The sequence below is a fragment of the Bos indicus x Bos taurus genome, chromosome 1 (genome assembly GCF_003369695.1).
Source record: "Bos indicus x Bos taurus breed Angus x Brahman F1 hybrid chromosome 1, Bos_hybrid_MaternalHap_v2.0, whole genome shotgun sequence".
NCBI lineage: Eukaryota > Metazoa > Chordata > Mammalia > Artiodactyla > Bovidae > Bos > Bos indicus x Bos taurus.
In genome coordinates, this window is record NC_040076.1 from 61,033,120 (window position 1) to 61,052,566 (window position 19,447).

The 19,447-nt window shown below is 37.8% G+C and overlaps 1 pseudogene; it reads left to right on the forward strand.

Moving 5' to 3' along the window:
• The window catches only part of LOC113897716, a 74,314-nt pseudogene extending 55,693 nt beyond the window's left edge, over positions 1-18,621 (forward strand).
• The last annotated feature ends 826 nt before the right edge of the window (positions 18,622-19,447 follow it).

Here is a 19,447-nt window from a genome sequence, read left to right on the forward strand (position 1 = left end):
TGTGAGGAGAAGTTCTGTGATGTAATTATTTTTCAGACCCGGTAGATATGGGATTTGACTTTATCATGATTGCACCCCCTCCTACCATCCAGTTGTGGTTTCTCTTCTTTGGATGTAGGATACTTCTTTTTCACTTGCTTTTGGTCAATGTAGGTTTCACCATTTTTTGGTCAATGATTGTTTAGCAGTTATTTGTGATTTTGGTGTTTTTGTAAACAGAGGTTAGCTCATGTACTTCTACCCTACCATCTTCAAGACAGTAAATATTTTTTATTTTGTCAGCCATAGTGCCTTGACCCAGCTATTCGGTTCTGTTGTGGCAGCATAATCACCCATGGACAAATATGTAAATAAAACTATAGTTGTGTCTAATAAAAGTATTTACAAAAACAGGTGGTGGGCTGTATTTGGCCCATGGGCTGTATTTTGCTTTCTCCTGTCTAAAGCAGATGATAGTGAATTAGATTTTAACAGCAGTCTCATTATTTCATTTTCTGTCAATAAAAAGAACCAGGAAAATGAATACTTTACATTTTAGCAAAGTGAATAAATAACGAATTTAGTTCATTAATTTTACATAAAGAAATGTGGTATTTGGTTTCACAGCTTATCTGTATGATAGCACTTAAAGTGATCCATGATTATGAGATTGCCAGCTAACTTAGAAAAACTTAGCAAGAAAAGCAACAATGAACACTATAATACTTCCTAAAAATATTTGAACTTTTTGCTGAGTTTCTTAAGTCTTAAAATAATTAAGGATAAAATTACAAGATTCAGTAAAACTGTAAACTAAAATGTGCGTATTTCTGGCATAATTGGCTTGCCTATTCATCAGATATTGTACTAGGTCAGATACTGAGAGATTACAAATAATGACAGATTGTTTTGTTAGGTAGTTGTTAAAAATTTAAATTAAAACTTTACAGCCGGCATAGGGAAAACCTCCTATCTTCAGTGGTTTTGCAGAATGAATATATCATTGTACTCCAAAGTTGGAAGTGTCCTTAAAGTAATGGAAACTAAAGACAACCTTGTCTAGAGGTCTTTTGGTACAACTGCGTTCACTGAGGTTTTCCGTTTATAGAGTCCGAATGGAAGCATTAAGGCAGTATGTCTGCTTGATACTTTGTGGAAGAATTTGTTCCATTGGCCCATAAAGAACCACAGACATGCTTAATTGCTATGCTAATCCAGCTTGTTAACTCAGAAGGTAGCTTCTCATTATTTATAAAAAGAAAAGTAGTCATTCTAAAGTCATGACACTAAAATCAGCTAAATGTCAGGTACTCTGTTAGGCACTGCAGAAAGCATTTCCGCCTTGGCTACACGGTGACAAAAGCAGGTGAAAAACTGAGGACAGTTGTTTATCTATGATCAGGAAACTTTCTGTTTTGTACAACTTAATATAAGCACTATTCAATACAACTAAGGAAAAGCCATCACATCTTCTTACAGTTAGTCTAAGGTCTCACCCATTGATGTTAGTCACAAAATTATAGACATTACTACATCAACCTCAGCTTAAGTAACTTTTTTTTTTAATACTTTTCAAAGGACTTTCAACTTATTTTCAAAATACTGTGATAGGCAGTGCATCCTATAATTGTTGATAAATAAGTTCAACTTATTAATCACAGCAAACTTGCTTTTTTAATCTTGTTTTTTTATGAGTTAAAAATATTAAATATGGAAAAAATAAGCAAAACTTGATAACTTTTAAACTGTACTCACACTTGCCCTTCATCTTTCCTTCCTTTTAATATTTCTGTATTTTATAGTCATTTATATTTGATTTACGTTTCTCTTAATAGAGGAAGAACTTTTAGATTTTAGCTAGAGGGAAAGGATTGTGATTGATTGAAGATCAGGAAGTGTGAGTATAAGATGTAAGCTCTGCCATTAACAGGGAGTGTCACCTCAGATGTCTGGGCCCTGGGTTTTTTATCTGTAAAATGAAACTTCTTAATGACTTATAACGAGCCTTACACTTCAGAGTGATATGAAATGCTTTTGATATTGATATCCCTGAGGTCTCACATGGAGTAAAGATGCTGAAAACAAGTTAAAGTAGTCTCTCTGTGTATCTCTCCATTTCTGTCCCTCTGACACACTATGTCCTATAGTAGAATCTGCAGGAATTCATCCTATCTCTAATAGAGCTTGTGCCACAGGTAATGCCAAATTTTGGGGGTCTTAGATTTATATGCATATTACAGAAAACTCACAATTGATAGATGATAGCTGGGGTCTATACATAGTTGATGGATAAATACATAGACATTGATGGAAGGGGAGAGGGAAGAAATAGAAAACAGGGAAGTTCAAAGAGACTGTTAAACTTTTGGTTTGTTAGACTGTTAAACTTTTGGTTTGTTAAACTAAAGCTCTTCTACCCATGATGCTACATAAATAGCAACCTCTCCATGATGACTCTTCAGTGGTTCCAAACACTGCTGCTTTAAATTTAGGACTTAATGTAGGACTAGATAGTTGAAGCCAGAAAGCTAATCTGTTATTAATACTACTAAGACTGTGTGTCTAGAATACTTTCTGGCTGTGCTGTTGGAAAAGGCTTCATTGGTGCCTCAGATGGTAAAGCATCTGACTGCAATTCAGGAGTCTCAGGTTCAATCCCTGGGTCAGAAAGATCCCCTGGAGAAGGAAATGGCAATCCACTCCAGTATTCTTGACTGTGAGATCCCATGCACAGAGGAGCCTGGCGGGCTACAATCCATGGGGTTTCAAGAGTCAGATACAACTTAGCGACTAAACCACCACCACCATGCTATTGGTACATAGAGAAGAAGAGAAAGGTTATTCTGTTATGTAAACTAATATCAGTGTTTAATTGTAGGATAAGCGTAGCATCTCTTGGTACATTTTGCATTTCTTAGTTGTTGGCCTTGATGATCAATTAGAATGATGCACCAAGAAAACTGAATGAAAACTAAAATTGGAATGAGGTGCAGCAAACACAGTAAGTATTTGTAATTTGTTCTCTGTAAGTTCTTAGGGGAACATGGATGTGATTAAAATGAAAATCGCTCAGTCGTATCCAATTCTTTGCAACCCCATGGACTCTATAGTCCATGGAATTCTCCAGGCCAGAATACTGGAGTTATAGGTAGCCTTTCCCTCCACCAGGGGATCTTCCCAACCCAGGGATTGAACCCAGGTCTCCCGCATTACAGGTGGATTCTTTACCAGCTGAGCCACCTCAGAGCTAAAAAAAACAAAAACAAAACAAACAAACAAAAAAACCTTAGAGACTCTGATAAAAAGAATTTTCTGTAAAAGGAAAAAACAACAACGCAGAGTTAGAATAGCTCTTTTTAACTAGTGAAACCATGAATAGTAGGGATAAGAAACAGTGGGAACCTGCCTGATTGAATCTACCTCACATTTGTGAAATCTAGTTGCAAAAGAAACAAAGTATCTGAAACTCTTGAAGACAACCCTCATTTAGACATTTCCATTTGTCTCAAGTAAGGAAATGCTTTTCCTATAATATAGATCTTTCTTTGGCTATGCTATACTTTTATTATCATAATCTAATAGAGCAGCACTGTTATCTCATCAGTGATGCACTGTGAGATATTCTACTGCATTCTGAGTATACTTCCAAAGTTTCAGTCTGTAACATTTGCATAGTTTGGGTCCTAAATTGTGTATATATATACACACACTGTGGCAAACAAACAGGCATAGCTAATTGTGTATAGATTAGAAGACCAGGGTAGGGGGCAGTTAATTTTCCACAGAGATCCCAAACCTCCCCTCCTAGTATGATAAAAGGTATTTATAGTTGTTTGATCTATTTGTTTAACTTGGTTCATTTTCTTGTGTTCTTTTTTTTTCTTCCTTATTATTAGTCTTTATACCATGAAGTTTTCTAATGGTTGCCCAGTCATCTGGAAAATATGATGAAAGAGGGAGAAAGCTTCTGCCACATCAAAGGTAAATGAGGTTAAACTACCCCAAGGAAACAAAATAATAAAATCATGCACTAGGTAAGACCTTGAAAGATACTAATTTTTGAAGGCCATTGCCCTTCAATCCAAATTACACCTAAATCATTTCTAGGCTAGTAATATTATTTTGAAAGTCTTCATAGGAAAAAAAAACAACAGAGGCTTACAACCACTTTAAGTGTGTAACATTTTTAGAAAATGATAATATATTTCAGCATGGTAACAAGCCATGGTGTCAAGACAGTCTTCCTTATGTTCAGCTCAATTCTGACAGTGTGTTTTCATGTTCTTTCTTAGTAAAGCCAGGGTATATTTAGAATTAATACTTTGGCTATATGTGGTTTTTTCAGTGTCTCCTATCATATAGGAGCAGAGAAGTCAGAGAAGACTTGTTTCACCCTTTCAGATACATAACGGAAGGCATTCAATGCCTTAAGAAGAAAAGGTATTGGAACCTTGGGTTTCTTGACTCTTTACCTTCTCAATGGGAGTCTGAAAAATCAAGGGTTCTGTTCTTCAAACATAACCATGGTTCATAGGCTTTGTGAAGGGTTACCTCCTGTCAGATTTTTGGATCCTGGGCTCTCAGTATCTCATGAAGAACTGATATTTTAATTCATAATAATTATTGGGAGTCAAATAAAGGGGAAAAATTAGACCCTTTATATTAGGAACTTTCAAAAAACTTTGTTATAGACCAGTTGGCCTATTAAAAGGTCGTAGTTAATTCCAATGCCATCCTTTGAGAAAAAGTTATATTACTGGATTGATTATATTTTGAGGACCAAGATACAGAGTTTATATCTTATTTCTCTACTGTCAACTGTTTTTGTAATAGTTCTAGTAGTTTCATGTTAGTTTCATCATTATATATGCTAATAGTGATCCCACAACCTTCTGCATGCACCACTTCTCTCTTCATTCTGTTCTTAATCAGATAATGCCATCAGCTTTTAGGCTTCTATTGTTGTTGTTTAATCGCCTCAGTCATGTCTGACTCTCTGCGACCCTGTGGACTGTAGCCTGCCAGCCTCCTCTGTCCATGGGATTTTCCAGACAAGAATCCTGGAATGAATTGCCATTTCCTACTCCTTTTAGGCTTTAAATGCTACCTAATGAATCCCAAATGTATATGTCAGCACAATACCTCTTCCTTTATCTGGACTCTTCTAGCTGGCTACTGCCATCTCTATATGAAACAAGTGTTTCAAAATCAGTGTGTCCCAGAGAGAACTCATGTCAACCCCTGACACCATTCAACCTGATCCTTCCAATCTCAGTAAATAGCATTTCTATTATTCTAGTTGCTTATGCTAAAAACCATGGGGAAATTCTTGAGTCCTGTTTCTTTTTACACCTTATGTTCAACTAATGCACAAAATGTTGTCCTTTCCCTCAAAGTATATCCCCCAGACTGGCCACTTCTTACAACTACCATAGCTACAAGCCTTGTCCTGGACATTCTCTCATTTGTCTGGATTATTGTGGACTCCCTAGCCCAGAGTCTGTTTTCTATTCAACAACCAGAGTAATCCTTTAAAAATATGTCAAGCCTCAGCACTCTGTTTAAAAATACCCACTAGTTTCCCATTTCAGACAAAAATCCCATGTTATTCACCTCCTATTTACCTTTCTCTGACTTCATTTCCTATTAACTTTCTTCTACTTAATCTCTTTCAATACACACCGGCTTCTTTACTAGTCATTGCCTTCTGCTTCAAGGCAGTTTTACCCACTATTTTCTCTCTCAGGAAAACTCTTCCCAGGTTATCTTGAAGGGCTTGTTTCTTTACTTTCTTTCAAGCTAAACTCATGTAATTGGTCGAAAATCCTTCCCTGAACATCTTATTTTAGATATGCTGTCCCTTCTCTAGCTCCCTGATCATACTTTTACTTTTATTCAAAACACTTTTACACTACATGTGATTTTATCTAGAGTTCATAAACTCTTTTAAGACATACTTTTTAATTTGCTTACTACTGTGTCCACAGCACCTACAGCAACACTTGAATGAGTGAAATGTTTTATGTGAGATTTTCTCAGGTGCATTATCTCTAAAACAGAAATGGCTATTTTCTGGGCTGTAGTTACTACAAAACATTCTGTAAAATTATTAGCTAATTTATCAGGACAAAGCAATTCAAACAACAAATGGATAACATTGTCTAAGCTAATAATTTTACAGAATTCTAAACTTGTAATTTTGGAAGTTTGGAGAAGGGGTACTTAAAAGTTGGCAAGGATTCTTTGTTGCATGCACTGGTGAAGTACTTTGACTTGTCCATTCATTCACTATTTGACAAGTGTTTCCAAGTCTCATTCATACAAAATGCTCTGGAATAATGTGAGGTTTTTTCAAAGATCAATCAGGATGGCAGAGTATGAAGACATGGAACTCATTTCCCCCAAGGGATACATCAAAAATGCACCTACGTGTGCAACAATTCTCAGTGAAAAGTAACTGGAAACTGGCAGAAAAACTCCTCTACAACCAAGACTGTAAGAAAGATCCATGTGTAATAGGGTAAGGGTGGAGAAACACAGTCTGGTCAGAAAGGGAGAATACAGGGGTGGGGAGTGAGTGGTGGGGTGCTCTGGTCCTGGGGTCTTGTACAGGGGATTTGAGCCCCCTTGGCTGGTTAAAGGACATTTGGGAGTAACAGGAGAGCTGTGGGAAGCCTGGACTTCTCTCATAAGGAGTCTGCATACGTTGGCTTGCCCTCAAGGCGAGGCAGAGAGGCAGGACTGAAGACTGCTCCACCGTTTGCCAGGTTCCCTTCATGCGCCTCAGTGTGCATGCCAGCCCAAGCTGAGTGAGAACTCTAGTCCTACTTATTCCACAGCAGAGCACAGCACTGGATTGAGAGCTTCCATGATCAAGGAAAAGACTTTACCTTGGGACACAGAGGTTATCCTGTCCTGAGGTGGAGCCTGGGTGGGGTAGTAGCAGCTTTGGTTGGCACTTACTCAAGCAGCACATTGGAAGCAGCCCGGATCTCTGACTCCCCATAGCTCACACATGGTACATACTACGAGTCCACACATCCCACATCCCTCACCCTAAGTGTGACTCCACAACAGGGCACGGGTGTGGTGGCTGGAGGCAGTGATCGACAGAGGAACAAAGACTTGGACCCAAGGCTGCATCTGAGTGGAATGAGGGAAGCGATTGCTGGCTCCTGCACAGGCAGCACACTGGAGACAGCTCAGACCTTTCTGAAGCCAACACAAGCTGTGAGCACCTGTACAACCTCCTACCCCTTGCTTCTTTACTCCCCCACTCTGAGACAAGGGTCCTGGTCCTGGGAGAGGAGAAAACATACACTTAAAGGGGACAGTGCCAGCTCAGAACTTCTACTCTAGCAACTTGGGACCAAACCCTGTCTCTGATAGGGTGGTGACAGCCACTGAGAAGAGGGTAGGTCCTGCCTTAATCCAACTCTAGCCCTATCTTTTCCCAAAGTGATAGTTGCCAGCTCACCCTGAGGAAAGTGGTGACTTGTGTCCATGTCACATCTCTCTCTCCCATCAAAGGCATTGGGCACATACAGTCTACACAGGGGTGCTCCCACATAAAAACATCTTTTAAGATCACAATAGGTAATTATTTTACCTAAACATACAGAGGCAGAAAAAGTTAAGCACATGAAAAGGCAGAGGAACTGGCCTCAATCAAAAGAGCAAGAGCAAAGTCATGAAAAATAATGAAACAGGAATAAACAACATACCAGATAAAGAATCCAAAGAATTGGTAATATGAATGTTAACTGAATTAGGGAAAAGAATAGATGAACACAGTGAGAATTTTAATGAGGAACTAAGAAAGACTCAATCAAAAATGAAGAATTCAATAGCTGAAAGAAAAAAATACACACACTGGAAGAAATGAACAGCAGCCTAAGTGATTCAGAAAAACTCATATGTGATCTGAATGATAGAAAATGGAAATCACCTAATTGGCAAGAAGAAAAAAAAAAAGCCTGTTTAAATGATAATAGTTAAAGAGATTTCTGAGATAACATTAAGCATACCAATGTTAGCATTATAAGAGTCCCAGAAGAAGAGAGAAGGGGATCAAAAGTATATTGGAGGAAATTATGGCTGAATACTTCTTAACATGGAGAAGGAAACAGATATCCAGATGTAGAAGCACAGAGGGTCCCAAACAGACCCACACCAAGACATATTATAATTAAAATGGCAAAAATTAAAAACAAGGAATCATATACAGTCTAATCCCCATAAAGATATCAGCTTGAAAACTGAAGCTGAAAGTCTTTCTCTTAGGTTTAGAAACAAGAATGTTCACTCTTGCCACTTCTACTTAACATAATATTGGAAATCCTAGCCACAAAAGTATTTGCAGGTGACACGGTGCTATATACAGAAAACTCTCAAGTATCCACCAAAAAAAAAAAAAAAAAGGACAACTATATATATATTAGAATGAATAAATTGATTCAGTAAAGTAGGATACAAGATTAATCTACAGAAATATGTTGCTTTTGTATGAAGTAATGTACTATCAAAAAAGATATTTTTTATAACTCCAATTTAAATCACACACCTAAAAAGAATAAAATATCTAGGAATAAACTTAACCAAGGAAAGGAAAGACCTATACTCTGAAAGCTATAAAACATTTAGGAAGGAGACTGAAGATGATACAGAGATAGAAAGATGTCCTGTGCTCTTGGATTAGAAAAAATTAATATTATTTAAGTGGTCATAAATAACTCAAAGCAGTCTGCAGATTTACTGCAATATTATCAAAATGCCCATGACATTTTTCATGGAACTAGAAAGAATAAATCTTAAATTTATATGGAACCACGAAAAGACCCAATATTGACAGAGCAATCTTGACAAAAAAGAGCAAAGCTGAAGTTATTACCCTTTCTGACTTAAGAGTATACTACAAAGCTATAGTTGCCAAAACAGCATGACACACAAAAACAAACATAGTTCAATGAAGCAGAATAGAGAGCCACAAAAAAAAGCCACACTTCTGTGGTCAATTAATCTACAACAAAGGAGTCAAGAATATACAGTGGAGAAGACTGTCTCTTCAATAAGTGGTGCTGGAAAACTGGACAACTACATATTAAACTATGATATTAAAACATTTCCTCACACCATATACAAAAATAAACTCAAAGTGGATTAAAGACCTAAATGTGATACCTGAAACCATGATACTCCTATAAGAGAACACAGGCAGAACATTCTTTGATGTAAACTGTAGCAATATTTTTTTTGAATCAGTGTCCTAAAGCAAAAGAAAAGCAAAAATAAACAGGACCTAATTAAACTTAAATGCTTTTGCACAGCAAAGAAAACCATCAACAAAATGAAAAGATAACTTGTGAAATGGGAGAATATTTTTACAATATAACCAACAAAGAGTTAACATCCAAAATATATAAACAGCTCATACAAATCAATATAAAAACAACAAATTCAATCCAAAAATGGTCAGAAGATCCAAATAGAAAGTTTCCCCCCCCAAAAACAGATAGCTAATAGGCATATGAAAAGATGTTCAACATCACTAATCATTAGAAAACTGCCAATCAAAATGAGAGATCACCTCACACCTGTGAAAGTGGCCATCATCAAAACGTCTATAGACAAATGTTGATGAGTATATGGAGTGAAGGGAATTCTCACTCTCTGTTGGTGGGAATGTAAAAGTGGAGCACCCACTATGGAAAACAGTATAGAGGTTTTCTTTAAAAAACTAGAAACAGAACTACCATATGATCCAACAGTTCCAATCCTGGGTATTTATCTGGAAGAAAAAAATGAAAACAAAATTTGAAAAGATATACCTACCCCAGTCTTCCTAGCAGCACTCTCATACAGTAGCAAAGATGTAGAAACAACTCAAGTGTCCATCAGCAAATGAATGGATAAGGAAGATGTGGCATATATATACAATGCGATATTACTCAGAGAAAGACAAATACTGTATGGTATCACTAATATATGGAACCTAAAAAATAAATACATAGAGAAAAGTAGAAGCAGATTCATAGATACAGAAAACAAATTAGTGATAACCAGTGGGAAGAGGGACAGGGAGAAGGGCATGATAGTGTATGGAATTAAGAAATACAAACTACTAAGTAAAAGATAGATAAGCAATAAGGATATATGGTATAACATGGGGAATTATAGTCATTATTTTATAATAACTTTTTAAAAATTTAAATTTATTTATTTTAATTGGAGGTTAATTACTTTACAATATTGGTAAAGTAATTACCCATACATCGACATGAATAACTTTTAGTTGATTATAATCTGTAAAAATACTGAATCACTATTCTGTACATCTGAAACTATATTTCAATATATTACATAATTTATAATAGGAAAAAAATAGTTGATTCAGAATTTGCCCTCAGCTTATTCATCTAAAACAAAGGTTGTGATTTACAATAACCTGCTTTCAGTTCACAGTGGCTACTTATGTTCTAGACATTCCCAATGCAAATTGGTACTCTAGAAATAATGAAAACCCAATGTATTTCATTAGAAAATAATAGCAAGAATAAAATTATTAAGCAATTGGAATTCAGAACTGCCTGAAAACCAAAACCTTATTATGCTCTTTGCCTAGACTTCTAGAATGACATTCCTTGAAATTGCTTAGTATTTCCATTTATCATTTTACTAATCAAAATCTGAGAGTTGTATCAAATACATAATATAGAGTATTACTGTTGGTTCCCTTTTTACAAATGGTCATGTTATATGATTTTATTTTAATTGGAAGTTGACTACCATACCTTTAGAAACTTCCAAACCCAGGGATGATGAACTATTTGTTCAATTTGCTATTGTACTATACGACATCAACACAAAAATTACTTAGCAATAATTCAACTATGAAGATGTAGGAATTTATATTTCAAAATTAGAAATCAAACTGTAATTAAGATTGCAGAAGTGGGCCAAGTAATCTTGAATTGTAAACATAAAGACATATAAATTACTTTAGAAATGGAAATCATATCTAATAAATATTGAAGTGAACCACTTAGAGAAATAAGACCACTAAAATATACTACATGGCAATTAAAATAAAATAAACATTTATTAAACGTACTAATTTATTAGGCTGTGTTGGACTAAACAAATATAATTTGATATCTTATTTTTCAGGCTTATTTAATGACAGATGTATCATATCTCATTCTGATACAACCTTCATTAAATCTGAAGTCTTGGATTTGAACAGGGATATCATATGTTCCCTTCAGTTTTTAATCTTCTTGAAATATCAGTTTGATTCTTGGGAAGGCTCTGAAAGTCACGGACTGAAGTCTCCTGATTATCAATGAGGCTGTTCTGCCAGTAGTGGCCAGAGAACACAACCTGTCATGAGGAATATAAACCTCTATAAGGGTAGAGATCTTTGTCATTACCAAGTACCTAGAATACTGCATGGCACTGCAAGGCACAAGGTGAGGACTCAACATTTATGTCTGTATCTGAGTTACCCCTTAATTTATTCACTTGTAAAATTAAGTGATTTAATTATATAAAAATTTCCTTAAATGGGATCCTAAGAGTCAACAGATATTAAAAGGTATTATCTATGTCTCAGATATGTTTGGGAATCAGGGGGTTAAACAAAATTAGTAAGATTTCTTTACTGAAAGACTTTTATATGCAAATATGAGAGAAGAAAAGCATGTGTAATAGTTCTCAACCTTTCTTTTTCCTATAAAGCATCTATAAAAACCATAATACATAAATTACCATATTTCCTCCCATCCACTGGCTTATGAAAGTGGTCTCTGCTAATTGTTCAATATTGTTCCATTTCAGAAGTACTAATAATATCCTTTCTTACTTCCTCTACAGCTACCTGGATTACTGTTGCTCTGTTCCTACTAACATAGACAAATTAAAGCTGAGATTTGAAACATTTCTTAAAGTAAATTTAATGTAAAACTTCATGAAAAGCAATGGGCTTAATGCTACATGTCATGTAAGCATTGTCTGGGTGGCTAGCCCTGCTCCTTAGTTTTCTTACCCTCTAAGAAGTGTGACCACAACTCAGAAACAATCTAGTGATGTTGGAAAAAATAAAAGACCTAGTCTCAGTGTAGGTTGTTCTTAAGTTTCTAATGACATCTGGGAAATCTATTCATAAGACACTAAACAAGTATCTGCAGGTATCATCTCTTAGTTGATGTAGGTTTTTTTGAGTAACCAACTTTGATGCCTAGATGCGAGTCATTTCTGTTCCAGTATTTATCTTCTTTGGGTTTCTGGGAAATCTCTTCTGTGATAATGTAGGAAATTCTGAAAGTGTTGGAACCCAGCATCATTCTCTCCTCAGACCTTGATTTCTGAAAAGTTCTACATTTTTCTTTCTCTTCTCTCATTTTGTAATGAGCTGTCCATCAATACACTCACCTGACTCCCTAAACATGGGGGCTTTATTGAGACTGTTGGTTCTATAGTGAGTCTGACTTAAAACTTACAACTCTACCATTTACTCCTTGACAACTAATTTCTCAACCTCAATTCCTTCTTTTGGAGGGGACAATGACATTTTTTTTAACCTCAAAATTATTGTGAGAATTAAGCAATGAATGGCATTAGGGGACTTAGTGGTGAGTTTAACCCTAAAATAAGGTTTTCAGTGAATGTATGTTATTAATACAATCTTGTATAAAAGTCCTTCTTCTTCCCAACATTGTGCTGCCCTCTATCCCCAGGGACCTGCACTCTTTTAACCTGCTTCTTTCTAAGATTCTAAATGATACTGACTTGCCTAAATTAGATAAGCAACTGTTGTTTCTCCAATAACGTTTAGCTATAGTGTTTACCATATATAAGCAAACTGACAACTTGGGTATCTACCAAACAGAGCACATTTGAGATGTGTGAAAAGGAGGATTTCTGGGGTAGGGAGAGCAGAGAGGATGAGAATAAGTGTTGAGAAATACTGAATTTTCTTCACTGGTGGTTTGTTCTGATTAGTCACCACTTAATTATTCAGCAGTATATTTCTAGTCTATAAACTCTGGTTTTTCTATGTCTGTATGACACGTCTAATCTGCAGTAGCATAGCTGATTCTCACCCCCCCACCTCCACACACACACTTTTTCCCCTGCCATATTAGCAAGTGATAGCCAAACAATTAACCACAGCTAGACTATGGTGCTCTGAACAAGCTGTCAAAGAAGCTAAAATAACTAGATCAACTAAGACACAATCTGCTTATTTTCAGTTGTCTTGAGCATGGCCTGAATCTCTCACTTCATTCAATTTTGGGTTAACTCTTACTCTCCCGGAATTTAGTTTTCCTGATTTTACTGAATAATGAAGGGACAGTGACAGAGACAGGGATATAAAAAGTTGAGCACAGTTACGTGCCACAGTTGTATGGGAGATGTGTGGAAGACATGACAGCTGGTTGTGTCCAAGGGCAGTAAACAAAGAGTGGACTATCACTGTCCCTCAGGCTCCTAATCAAAACTTTCTAGGTACATTAATGAAACGTCTGGCTTAAGTATTCAATATGTCAGCACATCATCCTTTCCTTTATTATTTTTTTTCTTTTCCCAGGAGAAAACAAAAGAGAGCTTGCTCATCTCCACAGGGATCGTGCATGACAAATTTTATTCAAAAAGGTAAATTTACAAGGAAAATGTGTGACACCAAATGTGTGGAGAGACTTGGAAAGTAAGCAGCCAAAACTGTAACAAGTAGCTAACAAGCAGCAACTTTCTAATGAGTACAGCCAACCACAGTGACAAAAGTAGATGAGGACTGGGCTGAAAATGGAATGGTAGTCAGGTTAGCAAGGACAGAAGAACCCTGGGCTTCCTTGGAGGTTCAGTGGCAAAGAATCCGCCAGCGCAGGAGACATGGGTTCAATCCCTGTTTGGGAAGATCCCACACACCACAGAGCAACTAAGCCTATGTGCCAAGAAAAACAGATGGCACTAATGGCATCTGGCCCCATCATTTCATGGGAAATAGATGGGGAAATGGTGTAAACAGTGTCAGACTTTATTTTGGGGGGCTCCAAGATCACTGCAGATGGTGATTGCAGCCATGAAATTAAAAGACACTTACCCCTTGGAAGGAAAGTTATGACCAACCTAGATAGCATATTCAAAAGCAGAGACATTACTTTGCCAACAAAGGTCCGTCTAGTCAAGGCTATGGTTTTTCCAGTGATCATATATGGATATGAGAATTGGACTGTGAAGAAAGTTGAGCACCGAAGAATTGATGCTTTTGAACTGTGGTGTTGGAGAAGACTCTTGAGAGTCCCTTGGACTGCAAGGAGATCCAACCAGTCCATTCTAAAGGAGACCAGTCCTGGGAATTTACTGGAAGGACTGAGGCTGAGGCTGAAACTCCAATACTTTGGCCACCTCACGTGAAGAGTTGACTAATTTGAAAAGACCCTGATGAAGGGGGGGATTGGGGGCAGGAGCAGAAGGGGATGACAGAGGATGAGATGGCTGGATGGGATCTCTGACAGGACGCACATGACTTTGGGTGAACTCCGGGAGTTGGTGATGGATAGGGAGGCCTGGCATGCTGTGATTCATGGGGTTGCAGGGAGTCGGACATGACTGAGCGGCTGAACTGAACTCAACTGAATGGTACAGAACCTGTCTGCCAGTGCAGGAGACATAAGAGACACAGGTCTGGTCCCTGGGTCAGGAAGATTCCCTGGAGGAGGGAATGGAAACCCACTCCAGTATTCTTGCTGGGAGAATCCCATGGACAGAGGAGCCTGGCAGGCTACAGTCCATAGGGTGGCACAGAGTCAGACATGACTGAAGAGACTTAGCATACATGCATACACACACACACACACACACAACAATAATCCTAATCCTAATTTATAGTAAATCCCAATTCAAAAGTAGGAAGCTTTTCTATTAGTAAATGGACTAAATAATGTTTCTTTCTCAGAGTCTTTTCATAGTGAGAAGACACCATGGTCATAGGAGTCAGAGACATTGCCTTATCAGTGTCATCAAAGATATTGTTTCATACATTATCCTCTGCCCACTTTAGGAGTTTCCAAGAAGAAGATTTTTTCAGAATAATATTCTTCCTGCCCTAATGGATTACTTTATCCTTGTAATGTTTGGAATTTCATTTTGATGTGTGTGGATCACAATAAACTGTGGGAAAATTCTGAAAGATGGGAATACCAGACCACCTGACCTGCCTCTTGAGAAACCTGTATGCAGGTCAGGAAGCAACAGTTAGAACTGGACATGAAACAACAGACTGATTCCAAATAGGAAAAGGAGTACATCAAGGCTGCATATTGTCACCCTGATTATTTAACTTATGCAGAGTACATCATGAGAAACACTGGGCTGGAGGAAGCACAAGCTGGAATCAAGATTGCTGGGAGAAATATCAGTAACCTCAGAGACCCAGATGACACCACCCTTATGGCAGAAAGTGAAGAAGAACTAAAGAGCCTCTTGATGAAAGTGAAAGAGGAGAGTGAAAAAGTTGGCTTAAAGCTCAACATTCAGAATACTAAGATCATGGCATCCAGTCCTATCACCTCATGGCAAATAGATGGGGAAACCGTGGCTGACTTTATTTTTCTGGGCTCCAAAATCACTGCAGATGGTGATTGCAGCCATGAAATTAAAAAATGCTTACTCCTGGGAAGGAAAGTTATGACCAACCTAGATAGCATATTGAAAAGCAGAGACATTACTTTGCCAACTAAGGTCCATCTAGTCAAGGCTATGGTTTTTCCAGTAGTCATGTATGGATGTGAGAGTTGGACTATAAAGAAAGCTGAGTGCTGAAGAATTGATGCTTTTGAACTGTGGTGTTGGAGAAGACTCTTGAGAGTCCCTTGGACTGCAAGGAGATCCAACCAGTCCATCCTAAAGGAGACCAGTCCTGGCTGTCCATTGGAAGGATGTTGAAGCTGAAACTCCAATACTTTGGCCACCTGATGCAAAGAGCTGACTCATTTGAAAAGACCCTGATTCTGGGGGGGATTGAGGGCAGGAGAAGGGGACGAAAGAGGATGAGATGGCTGGATGGCATCACCGACTCAATGGACATGGGTTTGGGTGAACTCTGGGAGTTGGTAATGGACAGGGAGGCCTGGTGTGCTGCGGTTCATGGGGTCACAAAGGGTCAGACACGACTGAGTGACTGAACTGAACTGATACATATATATATGTTCATTTTATTTTGGCTTTCCCAGGAAACTCCCTCAGAGACAAGGATTCAAATAAAAGTAGTATATTTGGGAAGGACAAGCAACACTAACAAAGAAGTGGTGAGGTAATACACAAAATGGAAGGACATGAAAATCTATCAGAGTGAGGCTGCTAAAATTTAATCTCACAGAGAAACTCTGGGAAAGGATAAAAACACATGCCTTTGAACAGTCACTCCTAAGTGGTGGGGGAGCAGAGATATTTATATACAACCTATGGCCAGTCTTTGGTTGAAGCTGCTCTGGGATGTTACTTTCTCCACACTTCTCTCTGCTTCTGATGTTTTGGGGAAGAGTCCTAGGCACAGATGTAGGTAAGGTCACCTGAATGCTGGCTGTAACATACAAAAAGGGCTGACAATAGGGGCCAAGCGCTAATAGCATCTATTACAGCGTTACTGGTTTGGTTTTGTGTTTCATTTCAGTATTGACATCTATAGAGTACCAAATGAAAAGCAGGCCCATATCTAACAACTGTACAAGACAGTATTTCAGTATTTTTGTACAGTTCTCTTACCCCTTATTCCACTTATTCTTTGTACCCATTTTCTCCTTGTCCTATTTTTTATACATTTACTTTTACTTTTATCCATTTATGTTTCCTTATATCACTTTTAGAAAGAGATTCAGTGTAATCCAACCAAAAAAACTCAGTGATTAATTCAACAAAGTGGTTGCCAAAATATGTATGGTATCTATGTTTACTGAAGGTATAGTCTATAGTCTATTTAGATTCTCTCTGATGAACCAGAGGAGATGACATAATTGATTTAAATAAAATCTGTAAAAGATCTGTATTGTGTTCTCAATATCTTTTAAGAAGGAGATACAAAAAGTTACAATCCTTTCATTTCCTTCTTGGTAATTCTAACTAGTCAGTATTATAAAGTTACATAGAGATTTTAAGTATGAAGAATATATCAGATATCCACTGTCCATCCAGACTCATTAGGGAGTCTTTGATACTGCTTTCAGTTAATTCAAATAGCATGAGAACCTACTTTGTGCCCGGCATTAAGATAGGCTCTGGGGGTACAAAGATTAACAGTATGTGATTTCTACCTTCAAGGAGCTGACAAGCTGTCTGGGAGAATGACAAACGAAGAGAGAAGGACAGTGACAGAGCCAGGGTGTGCAGTGAAACATCACATGACCTACATGGTTATTTCTATACCATCAGATACTATTTCTGTCAGCCCAAATCTGGGGAGGCAGTATTCTAAAGCAGAAATATTTACTACCTTAACTGTAGTTGAATTGAACTAGATATGATATGACTGTGTTCAAAATGACATGGTCCTGTCAGAATAGTAATTGATAACCCCCTTTATCTCACTCGGTAAAGAATCTGCCTACAGTGCAGGAGACCCAGGTTCAATCCCTGGGTTGGGAAGATCCCCTGGAGAAGGAAATGGAAACCCACTCCAGTATCCTTGCCTGGAAAATCTCATGGACAGAGGAGCCTGGTGGGATGCAGTCCATGAGGTCGCAAAGAGTCGGTCACGACTGAGTGACTAACACTTTTAAACATCTATCTGTCCGATACAGATATAACAACTTGTCCCTACTCTGGTTGCACAAAACAATTCAAAACTACCATAGTCCTGCAGCCTTACCACAAATCATTCTGCCTAACAAGTCTTTGGTATGGCACTTAGATGTAGAAAGATTGGGTAAAACTATCTGCTACACATTCACCCAAAACTATGATCTTCATTTAGAGAGTCTAAGCTAGGGTCCTAGACTGATAATGTCAGTAACTCAACTATGGAACATCATTTAATTAGAAAGAACTCTGCTCCATAAGTTTCACTTCTGGGAATCTAGAAAAGAACCATGCCCTTCCCACAAAAGTAGGCTTTAATCTGTTTTGGAAAGTTCAAAATAGATATGGGATCAGTTTTTAGGCCTGCTTTCAGAAGTTAGCTAATTATTGGCAATATACCTTAGGGAGAACACTTAACCCAAAATTTGTCACATATGTTTACATTCTGAGGTCCCTGAATAAAATCTAACAAAGAACTCTTAGCATTTGTATAGATGTGATGTGGAAATGTTTGCCTCCCTTTAAGATCTGAAAATGAGTATATAAATACTGGTTTTCATAACAGGCACAGGAGTTGGAAGAATAAGGAGAAACTAAACAGAGTGAAGTCAGCATCATGGCACCATGAATAGCTCCCTTTTTCTCTCCCCTTTTACAACTAATTGGACATTCATAGCTAGAAAAAGAAGAAAAAACCACCTCTGCACATCATACCAGGACGATCAAGAGATACATCCATCTGTGTACCTGAAAGGGGATAGATTAGACCGGGGAGGAGGTGACAGTGACGTAAGCAGCAGTGCGGCTGCCATCAGAAGAGATGATAAGAAGAGAGAAAGTGGCAGCTAGTCCAGCAGTGAGCCAGCACAGCCTTCCTGGCAATGGAAAACAGTGGCCACGCAGGGGATGGGGCAGAGGTTAGAGTGATGGCATTTAAGGATACAAACCTGTACCAAGTAAATAAGCCATAGAGACATAGTACACAGTATAATAGCTATAGACAGTAATGATATACTATGGTTTGTAATGTGATAAATATCACTCTTAAACAGGCAATCATATTACAGTCTGTAAATATCAAAGTAACATGTTGTACACTAACTTTACACAATATTACACATCAAACATACTCAATTAAAATAAGTCGTAAAAGAAACTAAGCTCTAGATCTACCTAACAATTTGGGACTTTGGCCAAGTCAAAAACAAAACAAAACAAACCCTGTGAAGACTGAAAATGGTTGCTAAGATTTCTTCTGGCTCAAATAATTTATTTCTTGCTGATTTTTCAATACAAAGACAAAACTCAAGATGACGTGTGTTCATGTAGAAGAGAGCAGTTTTCCTCAAGAATAGTATTAATAGAACCCATATTAGACCTAGGGTTTCCCAAGTGGTGCTAGTGGTAAAGAATCCATCTGCCAATGCAGGAGACATAAGAGACATGGGTTTGATGTGTGGGTCTGGAAAATCCTCTGGAGGAGGGTGTAGAAACCCACTACAGTATTCTTGTCTGGAGAATCGCATGGACAGAAAAGCCTGGCAGGCCCAGTCCATATTGTTGCAAAGAATCAGACACGACTGAAGTGGCTTAGCACACAGCACACACACGTACCGGGCCTGACTTAGGTGAAGGCCAGTTAGGAAGGACCCAAGCACTACAGCTCTCTGAAGAA